Genomic DNA, 19,404 nt, shown 5'->3' with positions numbered 1-19,404 from the left:
CGAAAAAGTTGCCCAAAATTGGACTTTCCGAATGGACCACCTAAGACGCAGCCGCGGTCAACATTTAAATGAAATTATCTTCAAAAAGTAAATGTCATGAACCAATCTAACGTTTCAAATAAAGAACCGATGAGATTTTGCAAATTTTATGCGTTTTTTTTTAAAAAAAAGTTATCAAGCTCTTAAAAAATCACCCTTTATAAGTAAAGATGAATATGTTAGTGACTGAGAGTTTTCGCTAACTGCAAACATCATGTTGATTTGTATTATTTTCGGTTTCTATGTACTTCGATCGGCACAAAATTACCGCAAATTTAAACTGCTGCACGATCATCATCGGCGGCGATCACCTCTCAATTACAGCGGCGCTCTATGTCGGCCAAACGCTGCCACCAACTATGTGTTCATATCGGTGCAAGCGCCTGTGTGGTGGCCCATGCATCACTTGCAAGTGGTCAAAATTGTTGGTGAAGGCGTTCGTCAGCCATTTAGTCAGCCACCAACATTTGTGGCTAATTTGTGAGCAATAGGTTATGGCGATTATGCTCATGTCGAAAATGTTAATCGAGGCAAAATCAAAATAGAAAAGCATGCAAGGCATCACTCAGCGTCCGCCCTTTGTATTTAACGAAAATTCTCTTTGAAATTTTGAAATGCTGAAATGCTGCTGGAAAATGGTGTTGCAGCGTTTAATTTCGGTAAAATGTTGCAAAGTAGAAAATTCGTTTTGTGGTGGGTGGGTGATTGCCACTCTATGTTGTTATTGTTGTAGTACTGAAATTGCCTATTTAACGCCGCACCTAACGGTGGGAGGCTGCCAAGTGGATGCACAATATGTACGTATGTATAAGTACCTTTCTGTAAACACATATGCATTTCTATAAAGGAAAATACTTACAGACACATCATATCTCTATTTTTACCAGCAATTGGATGTGTTCCATGACAAATGGATTAACATGCCTTGAAAATGATGTTACATTGATTATGCGGAAAATCTAAAACAAAATTATTGCAAATAATTGCGATTAGGAAAAAATACTTTTGTTCATTAAATAATATACATTAATTTTTGACTGCTTCCACGTGTATTTTTATTTTAATTAATTTTTCACTTCAGTTTTGTGAAAGACGGCCAGAAGAATGAATATGAGAGGTTATATATAACAGCAGCAGAATGTAAATTTTTGCTTGAAAATTATTGGAAAATTGCTTTAGATTGATCACAGCGTCTTCCTTCTGCTCTAAGTTTACCGATATATTCTCATGATAGAAATTTATCGGCGTTAATCGCCTAAACACACTTTATCTCCATAACGCTATCTTAAAATTTCAACAAAATAGCTTCCTAGATTTCTTAATAGTTAAAAGAAGGAAGGTTTCACTAAGAAAAATAGATTCGTAGTAGTTACAAGAAGGAACCGAAATAGTAAAGACAACAACCGACAATATGCGTGATGTCAAAGATATTTGTACAGAAGTGTGGATCAATTACCGAACCAGAAGCGGTATATATCGAAGTCATATAGTTGAGAGAAGCGAAACAGCCCTTCAACTGATGAAGAATGCACAGCACAGCGGCGTTAGCAAACGCCTTGAGTGCAGATTTTGTGACTATAAAAAAGTAAGATCTGCAAATATTTCTGAGATGTTTAGTATGCTTCAGGGATACTCACGAAAATCATCTATAGTGATAGATTGGCAGGAGTCACCATTTAAAATATTTGTACTTAGCTCTTCAAATTCACTTTGCACCGTTACCGATGCTTTCAAACTATAGCTGGTCAGCGAGTTTTTCTCACTTACTAAGCCGTTTTAAAAGTCGAAAGCTGCTTTGGCTTCCAGAATATTATTGCTGTTTAGTAGGCTTACATTATTGTTACACAATATACTTAATAGGTTAGGTTCAGTGACTGACCCTTGAGTTAGAGATCACACTTGGAAATTCATATTGTAAAGAAATAACGCGAAGGGTTTAAGATTTTACTTAAAAAGCTGAATGTGTTGAGAAATATTAATGATAGCGATTTTGATCTTAGATCTTTTTTGTTGCAAATAAAATTTCCTACAAGTTTGTCATGTACATTTTTTCTATAGCTCTTGTCATTTACGAGATATATACAAAAAAATGCGAATTTCGTGGAAAAATCAGGTTTAGAGCCCCGTACTACCTCGCCGGTGTGAGTTTCGACTTTGTCGCAATGGGCACTTTTGTAAAGTGTTCAATTCTGAGAAATATGTGTCTAAAGTCAAAGCGATGCCTCTGAGCTATAGAAATTTAAAGATAAAAAATCACGATTGTCGTGTATTCTTACAGGCCTTGGTCCAGTATTTCCAAGGAAATTTCATGATGGGATTGAAAAAAATCAATAGCTAAAAAAACACCCTAATATATATATATAAAGAATTGCTTGCTCCCGATCCTCTTGTTGACGTTGCTGAGCTCTTAAAAGATAGAGCAGTAAGTTCCTTATAATGCAATATTTATGTAAATTATGACTTCTGCGAAATAAAAATTTACATATGTACATCTACATACGTATATATATTTCATTTCATATCACTTAGCATTTTCATAACTACCGTTATTTGTGTTACGCTGCCTCAAATTATGTACATTCGATTACACATATGTACATCTCGGCTTTGGCTAGCACAATATTGCGATTGCGTTTAGTTGGTAACCCCAACAACTTATAAAATTGTATTTTCTTATCAGCGAGTTCAAAGGTTCAGTCAACGCCGCAGCTACCAGGCAACGAACAAAGAGGCTTACTGCTTCCTACGCTTCGCGTACACAAAATAAGCAGCGCCGCAGTCGCAGGGATAGCTGTTGAGTGGTCGCCATGATGTGCGAGTCTCGTGGCTCAAGTTACAGGCTGAAACTGTGATTGCGACCGCGCCGTTTGTCGTGTTGCCTTTATGTAACGGTGTCCCCGTGTGCGGGCGCTGAACAGCACAACCAACAATTGAAGGTTTAGTTACTTTTGTGTTTTGTCCTTCGATATTTTCAATTTCTTTTGCACTTCTCTGGCAAACATTTTCCGCCTTTTCGACAGCGTTACGGCCAGTGCAGTGACTTCTTCAGTTTTCGGCTGGTTTTCTGTCACCGATACTGTGTTTTTGCCAACAAATGTCAGCTAAACGATTTGTGCCTGTGTTTGCTTAGCGTTTCTCAATTTCAACTTTCTTCTTTTCGTGTGCCGTTTTAAGGTTTTCTTTTTTACTTATTCTTAATGGCATGTGTCAATATTGCAATTTAAATTTTTGTTCAAATTTGTATTTTTCTTAGCTTTTCCTCGGCCTTTTCTTCTACTGGTTATGACAATTATGGCGGACGATTTGATGGATTTCTATTTTCCGCGTCGTGATGTCAGCAAATATAGTAAATAGTTGAGAAAGGCACAGCCAGTCTGAGAGGAAATGGTCCAGCTTTTGGTTGTCTGCATAACTCACAGCTAAATTATATGTATGTAGATCTTGAATAAATTACTGACCCGAGTGATCAAGACTTGATTTCGTTCAGCTTACAAATATTGTGTACAGACTTATCAGCTAGAGGTTATGTCACAATAATAAAATAAGGCATCGAAAATTAACTAAATCAACAATACCGAGGAGAGTCGATCCTGCGCTGTTCGGGTTGAAGTGTGGAACGACTTGGCGCATTTTACATTGTTACATTAAAGTAAAAGCGTAAAAAATAAAGCTTGTGCTAAACTAAGCCGCTCGACCTTGCCAAGCGCCATCGTTTCGCTTTGAAAAGTTCCAAGAATATCCGACATTTTCGACACAAATTATATTCAGCAATGTGGCCTTTTACTGGCTGAATAAATTTGTGAACTAGTACAATTTCCGCATTTCAGACGAAGAGCAACCTGAAGACGTGTAAGAGTTGCTATTTCATCCAGAAAAGGCAACGGTTAGGTGTAGTTTATGGGCCGTAAAATCATCGGTCCATATTTCTTTAAAAATGATGCCAGTAAGAACGAAACCGTAAATCGCAGCCGTTATCGCGGCATGATAACTGAATATTTGATACCTGAAATTGAAGCTCGTGATCTCGACGACATTTGGGTTTAAGAAGTCAGCAATCGTATCAATCAATGAATTTATTGAGAGAACACTTCGGTGAGTAGATAATTTCAAGTCGGTCGGTCGATTGGCCACCAAATATCGCACCGCTTTGATTCAGGCCTTGAAGAAAAACATCACGCATGTCATTCGCCATGCCCGATTGAGTAATCGAACCCAACGGATGGACCATCTGAGACGTAGTCGCGGCCAATATTTCAAAGAGAGATTATAGATTTAGATTATCAAAAAAAAGTAAATAAATGACAAAGAATGTTCTTTCGAATGATATTTAAACTTAACCATTTTATTTGAAATTTGTGTGGTTTTTCTTCAAAAAAGTAGGAAACCTCGAAATGGATCCCTCTTTATATGCTAAAACACTTATCGGACCAACTTTGGATAGATATCCATAATCGTAACTGTTTGGAAACGTTAAATTCGGCAAATCTGTCCTGATCAGCTGAGACGTTTCAAAGGAGAAAATATGAATACGATGCTCGTTTCCGTTAATTTATTTTGAAACCAATTAGGTAATTATAGGGGTTTTATATCTTGCCACGAAGTTTGGAACACACATTTTTTTGCACATGACATTTTCTGCCCAAGAAGCAGCTCATTTGTCGGAACCGCCTACATCGGACAACTGTCATACAAACTGAACGGCCGGATTTGTGTCATCTGGTCTGGCTGCAATGGTACAGTCGGGACATAGACCCTTCTCCTACTTTTGTTTTTGACCTTTTGGCTGACGGTTTAGCTTTTTCAGCCAACCTGTTCAAGATGCTGGCAGTTGTAGTTTCAAGTTGGGCTAATCAAGCTTAGCTCATGTCTTGGTGCTGGCTGTCATAGGGCACGTTGAGAACTTTGCTTTATTTTCGGAACAACGACTTTCTTTTGCCATTTTTGTAGAATAGCTGATGTTATCGCTCATATTGGACTTACAAGTGACGAGGAAAGCAAATGCACTTGTGCATATTCCCCGCTACGCAAGTAAGGCTATTTTATTTATCGCAGATATTCGTAAGCTATGTTCGAACTCCTTAAATACCCCAGGCAGGCTGTTCCTTAACATTGATCGCATGACACTTCCAGCCTTATTAAGACTTCATATTCCAATACTGCCCAATTGAGGAGCAACAATCACCGCACTATAAAGTCAGACCTTATTTAGATAACCCCCAATTACAAGAAGGTCAAACTTTTTCCAACCAGTCCCTGCCACAGTCCCGGCTGTCACCTTTGGGGAGGGCTCAGCGGGAAATTTTGCCGACCGCAATATTATTTATGGATTGTTACACCACATATTTGAAATCTATAACAGATATACCTATATATATAAAATGAAGCAATACATGCATCTAAGTCATAAATACGATATCAACTGAAAATTAAAATTTGTAATGGTCTGTTATAATATACCCTAGAAGTAAATACCAGACACTGTATTAGCATATTAAATGTACTAAAAGTCTGATGAAATAAGCATCTGTTTCTAGCAAATTTAAATTATATGCCGTTATATGCAATTATGAATTCTCTAGAAATATCACAACCGAAGCTCATATCAAATATTCTCTGGCGTCTTTTAATAAAAAGTTTTAAATACCGGCTAAACTTCAGAAAATAAGCCTCGGGTTGCCGGTAGCAACTATGTAGCTAATGTACCGCTTGAGTAAAGCTATTACTTTCTCTGCAAGTTCTAATTAATAAAATTAAAAAAAAACAATATAAATGCTGCACCGAAGCTATAATACCATTCAAATAAAAAATAATCATTACAAGAACTTGGTTTCGATCATTAAGTTTGTTTGACAGCCATATGCCAAATCTGTTCGATATCGGCGATTCCGACAAATTAGCAGCTTCTTGGCCGAGCAAATGACATGTGCAAAATTTCAGATCAATATCTCAAAAACTAAAGGACTAGTTTATGATAACAGACAGACAAACAGACGAACATGACCAAATCTACTCAGCTTGTTATACATTATATACTTGTAGAGTCTATACATTTTGTAGGATCTATGACATTTCATTCTGAGTGTTAGAGGCCCTTAACTCCGTTCAGGGTATAATTACTTTACTGCAACTGAAAACAAAATTTTATAATGCGAAAAACACAAGAAATATTAATATGAAATTATTATTTTGAAAACAGGTATACATTGCGTCGATACATCGAAACCAGCTTTAGCTTACATAAGACTTAGAAGCATTTGTTCAACTTTATTTTTGTCATGTCTAACAGAATTTCTTCCTTTCTATTAAAATATTTTTTTTTTTATTTTCTTAATTTGTTTTACTTCTTTCGCCTTCAGCAAAGTTCACTGCCCGCATGGCGATTTCTTGTGATTTTCGGTCGGTTTCCTTTCAGCCGCTTCGTGGTTCGTTCTTAAGCTTTCTCTACTTTTTCTATATTAAGTAACAGCATGACATAATTGAAGGTGAGAAAAACCAGTTTTACATAAATTACAGATTGGTGAGGCAAAAAAGTATAATAGGTTTTAAATTTTTCATAATTAGTAGCTCCGCGCCTTTCTTTCTTTCCTTCCTTTCTGCCGCGATTGCTTTGTATTAATATACATACACACACACTAAAAATCAATTAGAAGCGATGAAAGAAATTATTTTCTAACAAGAGTTCAACACGGGCCTATCACAAACACTATGTGGCAGATAATTTATTATAATTTGTAATTTATTATTATTTTTTTTTTGAAAAAAATTTATTTTCTTTAAAGAATGATGATCTCAGCAAAATGTCGGCCAAATGCCCGCTAGGCCTCTGTTTGCATTTTTCCACCCCTTTAAGCCAATTTTCGATGACCTCGTGTAACGTTTCGGCTGAAATTTCCAAAATAGCGCACTGAATAATATTTCACAGCTCTTCGATCCTTTGTTAGAATATACCCACAGAGAAAATAATATAGAAGCATTAAATTGATTGATCTTGGCGGTAATATGAGTTTGCCATTTCTTGAAATTAACAAGTCACCAAACGAAGCCAAGAGCTCTTATAGTAGCCACCGGAAAATGTGGATTTGACCAAAGTGGAACGTGTCGCGATGAGTTGGAAAACCTTACTGAACACACTGGCAAAATTTGACACAACTGCGTAAACAAGGATTGCCGCCACAAGCTGTCAAATCACGTCATCCCTATTGTTCGAGGCTGTATGTGAGATAACAAATTTATTGCATACTTCCCGTTTACAATATTTCTCCTTGAATAATTCATTGGTGTTGAAATTAAATTCCCCGGGAGCGATATTTCAAAAAAAATCTATTCTGTTAAGTTAGTAGGACCATTCTTAATTGATATGCCAAATCTGCCGACCAGTTTGTTTACAGCAGCTGCTTAAGGCGGTACACCTCAATAATGCCTTGCGATTTTTTCAATGGATAAAATATCGAACAAATAATTTGTCTCAAATTTTATATTTCTTACCAAATTTCGAGTTCGGAATCGTTGCGAATATTGGAAAAGGCTTATGGTGATTCAGTTTTATAAAAAATACAAACCAAGAGTGGTGCAAAGCCTTCAAAGAACATGCAGAGATCGTTGAAGACATGCCTTCGACCTTCGACCTCTTCAACCGATGAAAATATTAAAAAGGTGTAGGACAAGGTGCTTAAAAATCATCAGGGAAGTGTAAGAGAGATAGCAGGAGAGCTTGTCTGTTCAAATGATTTTGGTGGATATTTTTGGTATGAAATGCGTTCTCTCTTTGAACATTCTTGATGGTGCGAGTGCCGATCCTACATTCATGGATAGCATTATAACAGCCGATAAGACATAGATTTATGAGTTTGATATGCAAGCAGGTCAACAATTATCGGAATGGAGGGAAAAAACGAGTTAAAAAAAAACTGCTCCAAAGCCGCTCAATAATCAAGATGATGCTCTTGGTTTTTTCGATAATCGTGGTTTGGTGCATCATGAATTTCTTTCGGAGAGATAGATGGTCAATAAGGAGTTATTTTTCGCCGTATTGACTCGCTTCCGTCAAAAACGGCCGGAATTGTGCAAAAACAATTCATGGATTTTACACAATGGTGATATACCATCGCATCGAGCCACGATTGTGACCGAATTCAAAGCCAAAAACGCAATGAATACCATCACTCAACCACCGTGTTCATTAGATTTGGCTCAGTTTACTTATATCTTGTTCCCCAAACTGAAATTGCCGCTCTGTGGAGCCTATTTTCAGTCGATCAAAGAGATAAAACAAAATTCCCTGAAAAAGCTGAAGGCCAAACTACAAAAAAACTTATGAAAAGGTTTCGAAGGCTGGGAAAATCGTTGACATAAGTGTTACATATGGTGGGGACTACCTTGAAGGCGACAAATAATTATTGATGAATAATTAAATATTTTATACCGTTGTGTCATACGAAAATTATTTTAAAGATATTTGAATCCCCAATTGTAATTTTTAAGCCGATGCCTGTTGGTACAAATGCTTCAGTTGGCCGAGTTTCTTAGAATAGCGTGGGAATAAACGTACATTCGTATACCACCGAAATAAAATTCACCTACTGAAATACAACCTAATTATTTGGCAACAAATGCTTTTGGTGATGCCACCAACCACCAACCAATGAAAATAGCACTTTTTCAATTCACCGCAGAAATTGGACTATGCAAATTTCACTTTAGCCAAAAGCTAAACCAGCAGTGATAATCGCTTTTTGCTCAAGATTGCAATTACTCGCACTTACACTTACTTAACAACACTTACGGCTTCGCTTCGCCGAAAAGTGCCCTTTTTTACCCACCACGTGTGGGGGTGGGTGTGCATGTGAGCGCCAATGAGCGTGTGTGTAGGTGGTGATAGCCGACAAAGTGTGAATGCGCAGCCAAAAGCGAGTGTCGTTTGAGTGAAGAATAGCTGCGGGTGCACATGCGCAACTTAACCAGCAAGCGAGATATGGGAGTCCGCAATGCCACATTAATAGAAGTAAAGATGCACATTTCTTTGCTCACATCACTTGCCTACAGCAATTATTTGTCATATGTAGGGGCACGTAGTTACAACGTATGGCACCCGCTCCCTTTCAAGCGCCCACCTTTCGGCGCACCTGACGACTTCCTCATTTCGCTTGTTAGCACTTTTTGTAGGTGCTATTTTGCCTTGCAGCAGCCTTGTGCCATGCAAGATGCCCTCACTGTTATTACTGTTGTTGTTACGTATTGTAACAAACAAATTTGTGGCAGCAATCAAGCATTTGACATATTTAGTATGTCTTTGCAGAGCCGCCGAAAGTACTACACTAAACTCTTGTAATAAGTATATATTTTCTTAAATATCGCTGAATTATTTATTTTATTTTCGGTATAATTTTTAGTTCATTTAGTTTTTTCACTGATTACAAGCTGTACAAACACGACATTGAAATTAAGGCAGAGCCTGACATCGCGTAAAGCTATTGAAGGAGAGACTAACCACGGGATCTGTTAGTATAGAGTAAACTACAATTACAACCAGGCACCAAAAAATCTATTTAGATCAAACTTCCTTCCTGTTCAAATGTGTTTTAAATGTTTAATATTTTTAAAAAAAATATTTAAATAACGAAAACATTTTTTTAACGCGTTGAGTGCAAGGTGATATCAGCACTTTGCAAACATTATGTTGAGAAATTTGATTTCGTCTCCATCAATGTTTGACAAGATTTGTTGGGAATTCAGTAGGAAATCACGAAATTTTTCGCTTCCAGTATTCAATTTCAGTTTTTCGTCGTTAAAAGGAAAATGCATTTTTTTCATTTGCTTTGCTCCTATTTGCTTTGGGCGCCTTCAAAGCATTCCGCGCGTGTTTCTAAAAATAAAGAAACTTTCTTATATGAGGTTATATAACATAGTCACAGCAATGGTGTTGGTATCGCGCAATGCACGAAATTGTGAATTTTTTAGGTGGCTAGATTATGACTAGATTTATTTATATTAACGGATCTCACTAATTTTTTTAAACTTGCATGATATGAATTTCGCATAGGAAGCAGATTTTACAAGCATTTAGCATATATTGACGTGATCTTAATAAGTTAAGGCCGTTAATAAGTTAAGGCTGACCAAATATATATTGTATATCTAAATAAGTTTGTTAGGTTCATTTTAGCAGGTGATCCAAGTAGAGTCACCTATTCCAATAGCCTTTTTCTACAGATCAAAGGTGAGTCGTGTCATGCTGTCATGTTATTTTTGTTCGGTATTGTCTCGAATTTCTTCATGGAAAGTCTTACGCCTGGAAAACGTTTAAAAATCCTTCAAATTTAATACGAAAATTCAAGTTCTGTAAAGAATGTGTTTTGCGCGTTTCGCTCAACTTATGGTCAACATAATTGCCTTACTGAGCATAATATTCCCAACACCATCACCAATCTTGAGACCGAGCATTCATTATTGGATAATATTCGACCGAATAGACCACGTCCAGCAGCATCGATTCGATGCAAAATACATCTTGTAAAGTCGCTAGACCTTTCCAAGTAACATACTCGTAGCTTCGCTCTATTCGCTCTTGAAAAGTTCCAAGAAGATCCAGTGCCAAATTTTGTTCAGCAAAGAAGCCCATTTCCGGCAAAGAATGTTCATTCAAATTATTATAATTCTGTGTTTTTTCTTTAAAAAATTAGGAAACCTCGAAAAGGATATCCCTTTACTTTATATACTTTACTGTATACTCATTACTTTTGGTAAAAAATATGATATTTTCGTACCAACTGCATGATACCTCTTAAGTTGGAGCATTGAGAGCCGTGGAGGATATCTCGTCTCGACAGGCTGAAAGATGGACATTCTCAAAAATAATGTTCCAGCTTCTAATCTTCCTCCGCGCATATTCTGCATTCTGGCGTATCTACTTTTCCAAATCGTAAGGGTAACTGCTGTGTGATGACCCCTAAAATAATAATAAGATCCACTGTACATAAAACTATAAGCATATTGGTCTGTCTCCCATCAACACTACGACAGACAGAGAAACAGTCGCCCGGATTTCAACTCGTCTTGTCAGTCTGATTATTTATATATGCATAACCCTGTATACAAATATCTCACTTAGTTTTAGGAGATACTTACAACTGTTAGGTGAACAAAAATATGTTTACTATTCTGTAGCAACATGTTACAATTGTATAAAAACAGTAACATATCAGCAATAATAATTTATTTTTTTTTATTTACTATCGCCACCAAATTTTACAAGAACACTCGCTGGGCTATCCTAATGATCTCTCGAAAATTTAATTGGAATCGGTCGTTTCGAAGTTCACAAGGAAAATGCATACAAACTTTATCTTGTATGTACATACATACATTAACTATTTTGATAACATTACTTAAGTTATAATAGAATCTTTGTAGGCTCTCAAATAAATAAATTATGGACAGTTTTACGAGCTGATCAATGATATTATTTTGAATTTCTCCATCATCGAATGTAGATTGTCTCTTAAGAAACATATTATGTTAAATTCTCAATTAGATAAATTTAAAGATATCTAATATGCGAGCTTGTGTGAAAGAACGAGGAGAACGCTTCCATTAAGATATACGTAGCGTCACCTAAAATCTGTAAAACAACGTATCATCGAAAAAAGCGAAATTGAGTTTTTGATTGCTTACGGTTCACTACATCATGTTATATATATAGTAGCTGTCGCTGTCAGATATAACCAATATATAACAATTTTATAACCAAAACTCAAACTTGGTTTAAAACTTACTGGTTTCTATTATACCTTTTTTCTTCGCTTGTAAACTTATGAAAAGTGAAGTTACGTTATTTTGCATTTCAGGTGACGATATGTGATGTAATTTGAGATACATACGTTACCAAGCCAGTGAAGTGAAATCATTTTGGGGGACTATTTTCGCGGCTTAATAAGAGAAACTTCTACGGAAGATAACGGGAAAAGTGAAATTGTTAATTTTTACACATTTAGGATGATCAATGTTTTTTAATAAATTATTTATAAGTAAAATTTTGGTGCATTTTTATTGAGTTGACTTTTTATACATGAATTCAGAACTATTTTTATTGTTACTCTTACTTTTAGGTATAAAAGTAACAAAAATAAGGTACGTAGGTGCGAAAAAATGCAGTTGACCGGTGCAAGCGCTTAAAGTGTTGCCAAATTACAACCATAACGCATTGTCTAAAAAAAAGTTAACCTATTCTCATAATTTGTATTTTACTCATCTCATTTTATACTAGCATCTCATTCGTTTATATTGAATTATAAAATTTTTTCTATGCTTCTTAATTTTTCATTAAATATACAATAATATATGTATGTATCTAACATATGTGTAAGCACTTTAATACCGCCTTTTACTTGCTTCGATAATTACAACAATTCCGTATTTATCAACTTGGCAGCCAATTTTTCACACTCTTCTCTTCTCTTTTACTTTTATGTTGATGAACGGCCTAAATTGAATTGTCATTTATATTGAGTGATGACAAATCGCATAAATTTTATATAAACAATATGCAATTTAAAAATTCAAACTCCCCAATACTTTTTAAACCCAACCGGATCTTATTGCATTTTTCAATTTTTTTCTTCTGTAGTTTCATTACCTTTCAGAGTGAATTCAGTTTTCTTCGCTGCTTAAGACGCTTGTGCAATTTTCGCCCACGCCACTTCCCCTACTTACACTTTTTATTCGAATACGAGTACAATAACGTGTTTGATTTTTACCTAATTTTAATCGTCATTGCTTGTCATTGAGCGCAATGAGATTTTGACGACAATATTTTCGAATACGGTTGACCTGAATACTGGGCTTTCGGACTCAATAGTTTAATAAATAAATAAACATTTGTGCAAATTGTGTTCGAATAGGCTTAAATGAATTTGCAAAGCCATTTAAAAGTGTTTATATTACATTTTAATAAAGCAAGAATTTACCGCAGTAAATAATTAGGTCTAAGTTTGAGTGGAACCAAATGTTGTTTGCGGCGGCCATATGTTAATAAAAAAGTTATCTAATTTGTGACATCGAATAAATTTCTTTGTTAGAAATTCATTGCTTTAGTCATTTCATGTATAGACAACACATAATCCGAATCAACGCTTAGTGCCCCATTTACGTTACCTTGAAGAGGGTATATTAAGTTTGTCACGAAGTTTGTAACACCCAGAAAGAAGCGCTGTATTGTTTTGACTGAAACCATTTTTCATATTAGACATATGTGGCTAACCAGTTACAGCGGAGTTACCAAAAACAGGTGATTAGCTTGCTCTGATACTCTTACCCCGATAGAATACGAGTTAGTGCCCTATGTGTTCTTGAATTCTAGCGCTGTTCCTACAGGCTCACAGTAAGTTCGGGTGGCATTTGTCAGCAACTATAACTTGTGCGAGGTCCTCCGAACTACTTGCCCTTAGCAAAGTCAATCTTGACCCGGGCTTCTGTCAGACTAATATTGAAATATGATCAATTTTTGATCAATGAAGATTTTCTTTAATCTAATAATCATGACAGACTTTGATTTCAGGAATCATATCAGACCCTGCGATTTTCCGATGCTGAGAGTGGGAAATTTTAATAGCAGTATACTAATTCTTCGTGTTTTCCACCAAAACCCCTCTCTTTAGGACTGGAACAATACAACAAACAAGAAAAAACGTTAACTTCGGATCTGAACAAATTCTTCGGAGATTACATTGTTGTCTTATAAAATAATCTATACCAAGTTTCGTGAAGATATGTTGTAAAATGTGAAAGTTTTCCATACAAGAACTTGATTCTGATCGTTCAGTGTATGGCTTGCAAAATTTCAAAACGATATCTTAAAAACTGAGTGACAAACTTAATATACCCTGTTCAGGGTATAATGAGCCCATTAAACATTCCGAACATTTAAAAAAACTAACAAAGAAATCTGGCAAATACTAAGACTCGAAACTAGCTGGAAATCTAGGTATGTTTCGGCGGTTGTACTTTAATCCTACTTTTATAAACTTGAATATAAAGGAGCATATTTTTTTAAGGTATAGTACAGTGACTCCACAGTAATTTGTCATCGATGCCTTAGGCCGTTTATCACTATAGCAAGATATAAATTATGAATACCCACAAATAGTGTCAACATACCCTTTAAACGCAAAGAATTAAAATAACAAATTTTGATTCCCATGTATGAGCACGTTAATAAATTATAGGAGAGTCAAGCAAATATACAATGTTGCGTGGATAATAATTCTAGCCATTTGATCTATGACTAGGCGGCTGCACATTTGTACATAGTATTGACCAAGATGACTTCTATGGCAATGCAATTTCTACGCAGCCAATTGCGAAGCTTCTTATCGCACGCTGTTCATCTATATGCCGGTGATAAATGTGCCCGCCAAGCGACTGTGAAACATTAATCTTCAGCTGGCGTTTGATCGTGTCACTAAATAAAATTGCCAACATTTGTTTGGCAACAAATCAGCAATACAAAATATTATAAAGAATTTTTCACAGATGCGCAAAAAGAATGATGCTACTTATCGCGAATTAATTGCTTAAAAGAACGAAACGAGAGTGAAGAATTCGCAAAAAAAAAAAAACTCTATACCAGCGACCATCTGCAATTAGCTGCGGTTGCTTCGAACCAAACGTGTTTTCATCCATTAAATTCCAGCTTTTATCTGTGGGCTAGAACAATACTGCTACTAATTGCGTACCATTTGAATTCTCAGGCAGTCCATTTGCAGTTCACAACAACGACACCTACTAAGGCAATGAGCGAGTCGTAAAATTTAACTGTAAACTGTCAGACGACAACAAATTTTATCAATTCAATTGGCTGGCATTTAGAAATTTGTACTAATTAATGCAGTGCAGCAATTTGAAAGAAGTTATCTCAGCGCAGAAAAAGAAATTGAAAGATCTGCATTGGATAGAAAACGGGTTATTCTAATCAATCTAATGAGGATTATACTAGAAGGTACACCAGTTGATGATTATACTATATTAGATTAGATTAGATTAGATTAGATTAGATTTGATTTGATACTAGAAGGTACATCAGTTGATGATTATACTATATTAGATTAGATTAGATTAGATTAGATTTGATTTGATTTGATTTGATTTGATTTGATTTGATACTAGAAGGTACATCAGTTGATGATCATACTATATTAGATTAGATTTGATTTGATTTGATTTGATTTGATTTGATTTGATTTGATTTGATTTGATTTGATTTGATTTGATTTGATTTGATTTGATTTGATTTGATTTGATTTGATTTGATTTGATTTGATTTGATTTGATTTGATTTGATTTGATTTGATTTGATTTGATTTGATTTGATTTGATTTGATTTGATTTGATTTGATTTGATTTGATTTGATTTGATTTGATTTGATTTGATTTGATTTGATTTGATTTGATTTGATTTGATTTGATTTGATTTGATTTGATTTGATTTGATTTGATTTGATTTGATGTAATTTCAGTCAATGAAAAATAAGGTCTGACTGCCAATGAACGCATTAAAATGACCGATATGACCAAACGAACCAACAGGAAATGAAATGAATGAATGGCTACGTTACAACAACTGTAGTCAACATTTAAGCGCCGTGGCAGCGTAGCAGCGATGAGCATTCGCTTTTCTGTACGAGCGCCATGTCTCTTAGTTTTCTGGCTTGTACAAGTCTCTTCAGTTTGCGCAAACGCTCCAGAATACATTCAGTATGCAAATTAGGTAGATTTATAATATCTGTAATCGTCGCTGGGCTTCGCCAATATTCACAATGCCAGTTGAGCATAATGTTTGCACAAACTCGTGCTCTCAGAGCGCAAAGCTTTGCTTTTGCTTTCAGCTGCTTTTGATTTCTTTGCTTTTGGTAATCGCATCACCCAACTCCGTCCGCCCCATAATCGAGGCTGCTGGCTGTTGGGGTTGCGCGCAGTCGTGCTGGTGCGCCAGCCTCATCTTCGCTGTAGCGACGCATCGTCATCTCAACAGCCAACCAACAACACTGCCCCGCACTGGTCGCTTGTGCTGCTATCGTCCAATTGTTATTATGGCTTAAATCGCTGCATATTGTTGTTGTTGTTGTGCTCTATGAACTTTTGTTGGTTTTGCGTATTTTTTCATCACTCACTTCTTTTCATCTTCGTTTTTGAGTCGCTGAAGAAGCGCCGATTCGACAATAAGGCGGTAAGTACTACTAAAGTTCGTCGGCACATTTGCCAAATGAAACATTCAAATGTTGGTAACGATCGTGTGAAGACGTCTTCACTGTCCACGGCTACGGTTTTGTGTAAAATCTTTTGGGAAAATCTATACAACTCAAACGACTTCCTCAACTGCGGGTGTCTACTACAAATATAAAGTGCTTGGTTAGCTGAAATTTTGAATTTTTCGAAACAACTTCAAACTGTTTATGAAAAAATAAAGAAAATATTTCAAAATAAGCTGTGCTAAAAACAAAAACATGATTATATAAAAATATTAATTCAAAATTATAAGTGTGCTGTGAAAACTTTAAAATCATATTGTTGCTATTTTATAAAAAGAAAAACAGAATTATGTCACAGAAAGATACATTTGTAAAGTTCTAAACCCCGTAATAAAGCGCTTGGTGAAAACTGAATCCTTTAATAAAAGTTTCATTTACTATTTTGTGTGCTCTTTGAACAAAAGAAACAGCAGTGAAGAAACTTATAAAAGTCAATGCAATAAGCATAAAGGCGTAAAAAGGATGCTCGCAGCTTCTGAAAAAACATGCAAACAAGCATAAAAAGTTTGGAAAACTTAATTTGTGATATTCGTAATTGTGGTCGTGTTAGATAAATATTTATTTTTAAAAATAAAGAAAATTTAAATTTCCTGTTACTAAAATTTAAATAAATAACTTGATGCATATATAAAATAAAAAACTAATAAATTACATTTTGCTAATAGAATTACTTACATAAAAATGAACATTAAAATTTTTACCCACGAATTTTAAATAAATAAATGCATAGAAATTTAAAGTAATAAAACAAAACAAATTTTCCAGTAAAAAGTTAAAAAAACGAAAAAGTTTCGATGAAAGTACTTGCAAATATAATTTATATAAGATTCAGCTGAAAATAAATAAAAAAAAAACATTAAAATTATTATAACTAAAGCTTCCAAATAAATATAAAATACTTAAAATTAAAGATTACAGTCATATATAATATTCTTTAAAAAAATATTTGACCAAATTTATAAGCATTCAAAGGACTGAGATATTTTCGAAAAAACCAATCAATGTTTTCAATGAAAGAAGTTTCTTTCAAATGTAGAAATATGTATTTTCAAAAATGTTTTAAAGCATTTTATTATGAAAAATCAGTCATAGCTTATAGATTATTTGTTTGAAAATTATATTCAAAAAACACCTAAATTTTTTTAAGGATTAAATTATTGTAAATAACGTTTGTATTTTAATTTGATTTATTTTCCAATCAGCACTGAAATGAAAAATGTAATACTTTTTAAAATGTAGAAAATCAACAGTATTTCTGTTAATTAAATCAATTAGTTTCAAATTGAAAGAATTTGTTATTTTCATTAATTATTTTCAAAATCAAAGAACTAATTATTTTTTATAAAAAATATGATACAAATAATGCTATTGTCGACTTTCAATGGAGACGTCATATTTTTCACAATTACTTTATGTCTTTTCTAGCAAATAATTCCATAGAGTTTGTGAAAAGAAAAATTAAAAAAAAATACATATATAATTACCAACAAATTAAAAAAAAATTATATAATTATTAATCTTTATATATAATATGATTATCTTTTTAATTTTTTAATGATTGTTTTTAGTTTCGATTCTGTTTTGGTTTGTTTATTTTAAATTTATATATTTTTTTCACGGTTTCGTATTGTTCATTAACAAAAATCATAACAAATTAAAAAAATAATTATATAATTTTTTTATAATTTTTTTTAATTTTGATACTATTTTGAATTGATTATTTTTAGTTTATATAACTTTTTTTTTTTAATTTTTATTTCTTTTTTTTAATATTTCGCTCAGGCTAAAATTGCAATTACATAAAATTTGAAACAAAATTTCAGAAAATTTAAATTATAAAATAAGTTTAAAATTTAGAAAATATAATAAAAAAAACATTTTTTAAATACCGTTTTGATAAAAAGTTTTTGTCATAGAATTTTTTTTTGGGGGGGATTGGAACTTGATTTTAAAACATAAAATATCAACAAAGCTAGTACTTAGCAAGCCAAAAAAGAAGTTTTTTTAATAAAAGGAGCAACCAAATTTCGGGATATACATACTTATATGAATTTACGTAATCGATTTTCAGTAAATTATTTTATAATCTCTGCTTTCATTGTGTTAACTATATAAAGTAATTAATAAAAGAGCTCTGTTTGGCTTCTGTATTAAATTGATTTGAATTTTTGATTTGTTAACATATTTTTATTAAAAAATTAAATCAAGTCGATTAAAATATGTGGAAACGTTATTACCTTAATGTTATCGATAAATTTCGAAAATCTTTTGGAGACAGAAATCGAAAGTAGATTATTACATAATAAAATAAAAATAATAATAATAAGTAATAATAAATATAATTAAATTACAAAATTAAATTTTTATTTAAATAATTCTTCACTTGTATTATCTAATTCTTAACCATTTTTGAGTATTGCATTTTAAATTACTAACTTTTTTATTGCACAGTATAAAAGTTTCAAAAAGAAAACATGTGTAAATAAATATATTTTCTCTATAGCAACGACATAAAAGGTTTCTTTTTGAAACCGCGTGTAAAATATGAACATTTCCGCAATGCTATTAAACTTGAATTAATTGTTCCATATTAGCCTTAGTGTCGGCTAGTAATAACAGCAAAACAGCCGCTTTTTTGGTAACTTTTTATGGAGAGAAAACTCTATACATAATATAAACTTACACAATTAAACCAACCAAACAAATAAAAACTACTCCTTAAGACTTAGAGTACAATGTAATTAAGGGCGTCAAGAATATAACCAACTTTAATAGTTAACAAAGTAGCGAAGTTGCATGAAACTAGCTCTAAAATAGCAAAAGGCTAAAAAATGGCAAAAAATGCCAATAAAAATCATACTAAAAACCAATGAGAACGCTAAAAACATAAAAACCAACAAAATAAGTGTGCGACATACATATAAACATTTATTCGAGTACCGAACATGAAATGAGCCACAACGGTAGACAATGTGAAGCAAACGTGCCACACTCGCCGCGCAGGCGCTTTGCACATAACATATAATCTGTTTAACTTGGCGGTTTTCCCTTAAATTTTTTATAC

The 19,404-nt window shown here is 33.9% G+C and overlaps 1 protein-coding gene across 3 annotated transcripts in view; it reads left to right on the top strand.

Moving 5' to 3' along the window:
- Positions 1-16,282: 16,282 nt before the first annotated feature.
- The window catches only part of LOC105222701 (probable serine/threonine-protein kinase nek3), a 62,031-nt gene continuing 58,909 nt past the window's right edge, over positions 16,283-19,404 (top strand). Inside the window, exon 1 of one of the 3 annotated variants that reach the window (XM_011200125.4) lies at positions 16,283-16,440. The gene's annotated coding sequence lies outside the window, so the exon portion shown is untranslated. The remainder of the gene's footprint in view (positions 16,441-19,404) is intronic. The other 2 variants (XM_011200127.4, XM_049449186.1) reach the window with 2 other exon arrangements.

Source organism: Bactrocera dorsalis, chromosome 2, assembly GCF_023373825.1.
Source record: "Bactrocera dorsalis isolate Fly_Bdor chromosome 2, ASM2337382v1, whole genome shotgun sequence".
NCBI lineage: Eukaryota > Metazoa > Arthropoda > Insecta > Diptera > Tephritidae > Bactrocera > Bactrocera dorsalis.
The sequence above is the reverse complement of the archived record's forward strand: the minus strand, read 5'-3'. Positions and strand labels throughout refer to the sequence as shown.